The sequence below is a fragment of the Panthera onca genome, chromosome B1 (genome assembly GCF_046562875.1).
Source record: "Panthera onca isolate mPanOnc1 chromosome B1, mPanOnc1 haplotype 2, whole genome shotgun sequence".
Lineage (NCBI taxonomy): Eukaryota > Metazoa > Chordata > Mammalia > Carnivora > Felidae > Panthera > Panthera onca.
The window spans coordinates 53,436,260-53,443,295 of NC_138342.1; positions in this window are offsets into that span (position 1 = coordinate 53,436,260).

A 7,036-nucleotide genomic window follows, 5' to 3' on the forward strand; every position below is an offset into this window, starting at 1 on the left:
GGGTGTGTGTGTGTGTGTGTGTGTGTGTGTGTGTGTGTGTTTCCTATATGGGCAACTACTGTTCTTTATAATTTCATTTCTTCCGAAGAGAGAATGATAGAGATGGTCCTGATACCTTGTTCTTTAGCATTTTGTGATACAGTTTGTCAAGTTGACTTGCTACATAGGAAACTTAGATCTGCTCGGAAATCTTACCTCTTTTTAATCCAAATTACATAGCAATTTGGGGGCAGGGTTTTGTTTGGTTGCTGCAGATTTTTATTTTAAAAATCCATGGTATTATAAAGATAATGACTCACCTTGACACTACTCCATGAATAGGACATAAGACAATTTGAGTTTAGGCTGCCACAAAATGAAAAGGTTTTGGAACTTTAAACCTAGTCTTTTTTTGGTTAGGTTCCATATCACACCTGTTTTCTGTTAAATGTTATTTTATATATTATAGAATTATAATCAGTCTTACAGACACACACACATATATAAATATGACTACATTTGGAGTATTTCTACAGAACTACTGTTTAAAGAAGTCACTATGCTATGTGTTTTCAAATCAGAGAACCACTTAAGGATATGTTCCTGCTAGGGAGAGAAATCAAATCTAAAAAAAATTATCTAGAAGATAATCGTATTTATTTGTAAACTTTTTCCTTGTTGACTTCATTATTAATACATATATAGGAATGGAAAACATCCGAAGATATCTGCATGAGTAGAAAGATTGGAACCAGTAATAAAACTTTTAACCTATTTATAGCATTTTGAATAGCCTTCTGAACTAATGGTAAAAATATATGCATAGAAGTTGGGTGGAGAGCGTTATAATAATTAAAAATTTCTTATTTATCTTCTGAGTCTTCCAATATACAGTAAAGTATCCCTCCATATCTGATTATCTGATGGGATCTCACATATGCAGAAGCCCCACAATGCCGGGTTTGATCAACCTGGCAGGACCAAGTTCTGCTACCCCACAGCAGTCTGCCTCAAGGGCTGCCTCTGCTCTGTGCTGCTCCACTAGGTATGAAGGGTACTGCCATTATTATACTAACAAACATTATTCGGTTCCTCTGAATAGAATATTGTAGTTCTCTGCCAAGATCCACAAAATGACAAATCTGAGCATTGGTCTAGAAAAGTCAGAAAAAGGTCCTCCCTATGTTATGTTAATGACATGCTTTTCAGGCCAGGTGGTTTTGCACATTTCAGTGATACAACTCTTTTGATTTAGTCTACAGCATGCCCAGGACTAGATCCAAGTGTATTATATGACAAATTTGCTTTAAAATACTTCAGCAGATATACATGTGTCACATGTTTTTCATCTGTCTTTTCAATAGTTGGTTAACAAATGAACTACCTTTAACTAACCAGGAGCTCACATTCCAGAAGGATTTACAAAAGGGCTTCAGCAATCGTTATCTCTACCCAAGACAAGGTTTTACTAATTGGCATAATGGATGTTACAAATTATTTTTTTGTAGGTTTAAAGACTGCTTTTTGAAAAGCACAAGTTAGGGTACCTGCATAGCTCAGTCAGTTAAGCGGCCGACTTCAGCTCAGGTCATGATCTTCTCACAATTCATGAATTCGAGCCATGCATTGAGCTCTGTGTTAGTGCAGAGGCCTGTTCGGATACTCAGATACTCTGTTTCTCTCTCTCTCTCTCTCTCTCTCTCTCTCTCTCTCTCTCTCTCTCCCCCCCCCCCCTGCTCTATTCACGCAAGTGCATGCACTGTCTCTCAAAAATAAATATGCATTAAAAAAATATGCATTGATTTTTTTTTCTTTTGAAATGCACAAATTGACTATAACCACTGTCCTTTGCATGGAAGGAGGATGGCCAATACTCTTTGGAATGGGTCTCTTAAACTAGGATTCAGCCCCATCTATTCTGTGTATAGATGCTTAATGGAGAATTCTGCTCCTGATTCTGGCTGGAAGTTCAGGTGTATTGTGCCTGAAGAATATTGATGTACCTGCCTATAGTGAAACTTTCATTCTGGGCACTCTCAGACCACCTGAAAGGACAGAGAGTTGAGATTACAAAATAGGCTGTCTAACTGTTTGTGTACCTGCTTACTAATAGATGTTTATATGTGTAGTAGCATTCAGTCTGTGACCTGGTTCCATCCCACATAGCTGGGAAAGAGGAGGGGTAGGGAGAGTATATATATGGTCCCTAGGTATCTCTTACTGTTCAAAGTTAACAATATTTTCTACAAGAATTCTAATAAGCCTTACTGCTGAAAATGGCTTAGATCACTTTGCACAAGAATTGCTCAAAATCTCTTGAGAGCTGTGTTGCTGGATCTCCCTGGTCCCACAAATTTTCTTATTCCCTAGATGAATTCTCTTGAAGGAGTTTCCACAGTACCCCTGTAAATTAAAAAAGAGTTGGCCCAGGGCACCAGGGTGGCTCTGTTGGTTGGGTGTCTGACTTTGGCTCAGGTTATGATCTCACAGTTGGTGAGTTCCAGCCTCACATCTGCTGGCTGTTGTCAGCTCAGAGCCCACTTCGGATCCTCTGTCCTCTTCCTTCTGTGACCCTCTACCACTCATACATGCGAGCACATGTGTGTGCTCTTTCTCTCTCTCAAAAATGAATAAACATTAAAAAAAGAGTTAGCCCAATCCGAAAATACGTGCCCCAATGCATACTCAGTTATATCTGCAATTCCAACAGAACAAAGCTATGTTTCATTTCCTAGCTCCTCTATACACATTCAAATCATTTTTAATTTGCCTTTCCTACCAGTTGTGCACATTAGTCCAGAATGAGCAAAATGCTTACAGCAGACCTAACATAAGTATAAGGTAATATTGTCACCATACCAGAAAAATATCTAAGCACTATACAGTCAGTTATATATGATTGGTGGTTTAGTATATATTCAGTGTCAGATTGAGCTACACATGATTTGAGAGGATTGTTAATTTTTAAAGAGAACCTGTGTTCAAACAGACTCATGAGAAATATTCTTCATTGGTTGTCATGTTTGACATGTGAAGATCTGAGCAAGTTTTAGTTAACAGTTGAGTTAAAAATAAGCCCTTTGGGGGGCACCTGAGTGGTTGAATGTCCAGCTATTGTTAATGTCCGACTTGGCTCAGGTCATGATCTCAGGGTTGGTGACTTTGAGCCCTGAGTCAGGCTCTGTGCTGACAGCTCAGAGCTTGGAATCTGCTTGCAAGTCTGTGTCTTCTCTCTCTACCCCTCCCCTGCTCATGCTCTGTCTCCCTCTCTCTCTCAAAAATAAATAAACGTTAAAAGTTTTTTTTTTTGAAAAATAAGGCCTTTTTGGCATCTGTGCTTTTTAAGGAACATTTATTTTAATTATAAATAAATGAAGCTTTTTTTCCCCTAAAATTTTATTTCTGTCTCTTTTGTTTATATAGGAATACTGGAGAATGCCCCTCCCCACTCTTTCAAAAAATTTTTAATGTATACTCATTTTTGAGAGACACAGAGCACAAGTGGGAGAGGGGCAGAGAGAGAGGGAGACACAGAATCTGAAGCAGGTTCCAGGCTCTGAGCTGTCAGCACAGAGCCGGACACAGGGCTCAAACTCGTGAGCCACGAGATCATGACCTGAGCCGAAGTGGGACACTCAGCCAACTGAGCCACCCAGGAGCCCCTGCCCCTCCCCACTCTTTGTGACAAAGCTCTGTCTCAGGGTGTCAGATAATACAGGATGCCAGTTAAATTTGACATTCAGATGAACAACAAATAACATCTTATTATAAGAATCCCCCATGCTATATTTGAGATTTATTTATACTAATGTCATTGTTAGTGTCAGAAAGTCAAGTTTAACTGTATTTTTATTGGTTATATCTGACAACCGTACCCAATATACAACTGATAATAATTATATGAGGAGTAAATATTATGGAGGTGATCTATGTCAGTAGGAAGATACCATATGCATATCATATGCATATGCTTTTTTAAATATATACATATGCATATATTCTCAATGATAGTTTTGGGAAATTTAGGCATAAAAATACCCTCATCAATGTTGAAGCGAATGTCTTTTAAATATTTTTCAAATTTATGTAATTTGAGGCCTTGTTTCTCTTCCTGAATGAAGATTAACTGTCCCAATTTTGAGCATAAATGTCACACATCCCCTTTACCCAATCCCACTTTCCCTGGATGTTTTAGATTAAGAATCCTTTAACTTCAAAAGCCAAAATAAAGCCAGAAATAAATCCCTCTCCTGGGCTGACTGTGAACCACATTCTAAGCTCACTGATTTGAAGGCTTGGCTTCTCATCAACTAGATCGTCTTGGCTTTCAGTTTCTTTTTTCCTTCACTTCTTATATACTGTATTTTATGTCCTGTGCTCTTAATCTTGTTAGCTGAATTCGTTCCCAAAAACTAATTCTCCATTTTTCTTCTCTCAGTTTTATCTGTGAGACTTCTGGGTCTAACTGCAAATTTAAGCTGTTCATAAAATAAAATCCTCTCTGTATTAGACTATTTTTCTAATGCCTCTACCCTCTTTCCTTTGCAAATGTGAAGTATTCTATATTCCCATCAATCCTGTTAGGGACCAAAAAAGCCTCATTGCACTTGTTTTTAATATGTTGCATTCCAAGACCTTTCTCTAAGGAGCTCAGTGTACATTACAAACATTATCTAATTAGTTCTCCCGGCATCTGCGTGAGGATTTATATCCTGCTCTTTTAGCTTCCAAATGATAATACGGCCACAAGATCACAACAGCAAGTTGGGAAAACTTCTCATATTCTTAAAGGAGCTCATAAAACTTTCCGTCATTCTTCCTACCCTTCTTTCACTGTAAATCCCGAAACACTTCCTTTCTGTTGGCTTCTTCCCGCATTTCCCCTCATCATCATCGTAGTTCACACCACCAAATCATTTCTCTTTTAAATATATACCCCTTTGATATTAAAGATTGAACTTAATTTATAGCTTCGAATGCCAGCTCCTCAGTTAACCACATTACCATGGGCAAGTTAGTCAAACTTTTTGAGCCTTGCTTTTTCAAATGTGGAAACGACTTTTTGCAGAGCTATAAGAATTTAAGGTAGTGAAAATAAAACATTTGACACATTGTTCAGCATTTAGCAGAACTTGTTGTTATTATTCGAATAAATAGACTGAGGCTGGGTAAATAGTTGCTGTATGGAAGGAACTAGTGAATTTTTTAATGGAAATTTCGACCTTGGATTCTCCTCAGTTAATTCGTTAATAAGACAGCATTCTTAATTTATATTTCTGAGATTTAGCAAGATATAAATAATGGCTTTTAAATGAATGATCCTATGTGCTAGCACTTCCAGATTTTAGCAGTACATTTAGTTATTTTGTGTACAGGAAAGTACATGTCAGAGTTAAGAGTTCTGGGTTTAAGTTTTCTCTATGATTTTGGGTTCATTATTTAATTTCATTGAGTCTTAGTTTTCTCATCTATACAATAATTGAGATAATAATACATAATCTGCAGTTGTAAGGATTGAGATAAAAGTTTAGGATATGTCCAGCATGTTTTGGTACATAGGAGGCAATAAACTGTTAGTGAAAATATTAAGGAGAATTTCTTTAGGAAATTTTAATGGTAAGTTTTTAAAAGCTCTTAGTGATCTATAGGCCAACATATTAGATATGCTTGAGGGCACTAATCAGTAAACACCAAGGATATTTTTGTTATAAGATTTCTTAATTATATAATTTATTTATATTTAAAATGATGAGGGGTGCCTGGGTGGCTCAGTCCATTGGGCGCCCAACCCTTGATTTTGGCTCAGGTCATGATCTCACAGTTAGTGGGATTGAACCACATGTCAGATTCTGTGCTGACAGTGGGAATCCTGCTTGGGATCTGCCTCTCCCTCTCTCTTTCTGCCCCTCTCTTGCCCATGTGCTCTATCTCTCAAAAATAAATCAATAATCATTTTAAAAAGTAAATAACATGATTATTTATTACACAAAATTCAATTCTTAGGAAAATCTTAAGCTTCTAAAGTGGTATGTCCTAATTCCAGCATAAAGAAGTGGCAAAATGAAATGTGTTCATGCTTTCATCAGAGTTTCTCCAGGATGTTTAGTCATTTGGAAATGAATCTGTGTGATACCTAACACATTGTACCTGATGCTAAGTAGAAGTTCAATAATATTAGTTCCCTGTGTTGACTACAGGGCTCATCCTTCAGATTTCATCTCTCCTATTTATTTAAGTGTTTACTACAACACATTTAGAATCCTCTAGCTTGGATAGTTCATAGAAACCCAATGGATATCACTTTCATTTTGACCTGTCACCCTAGAATTTCATTTCAGTTTTAAAAATTAAAATTGGTTTGTATGAATATTCCAAATTATAGATTTAATATTTTGCTCTGAACTATAGTACATGTAAACAAAAAAAAAATTAAACAAAAACAAATAACTTTAATCTTAGACAAAATTGAAGGAACGACATATTGTGTTTATTTCTACCTAGTAAATTTTTATTTGTTAATTTTTCTTCATCTTTTAGAGTAACATATACAAACTAAACATTGAAATCAAAATAAACGCATTTAAATATTTAGGACAGTTTACTTTTTACATGTGCTCCTAGTCATTTCTAAACACTCTAAACTCCCTGGACTGTTTTAGTAGAATTTTTATGCCTAAGAAAATTATATTAAATCTATATATTTTATATTTGAATAACACCTGTTATGCATTATATTGACCCAATGAAATGGTTTTACATCATAAGCATGAAAGATAAGAAAAACTTGCATTCAACTTAAATCTGCACAATATGCTTTTACTCACACCTTCTGGTGCTATTGGTAACCTTTAAACTCAACCATAGTAGAGATGAGAAAATGGGCTAAATTCCGCCTACAGATGTTCATACAAAAATCCGATAGAAATCAATTACAGTTTTATTAGAGTTCTGTGTGATTTTCAGAGGGTAGAAACTGGCTTAAGCCTGTTGAAGTCACTCAAATCTTAGCATGGAATGTGGTAGGAAAATTTGTACTGTGCAAAGTAAAATAGAGTAC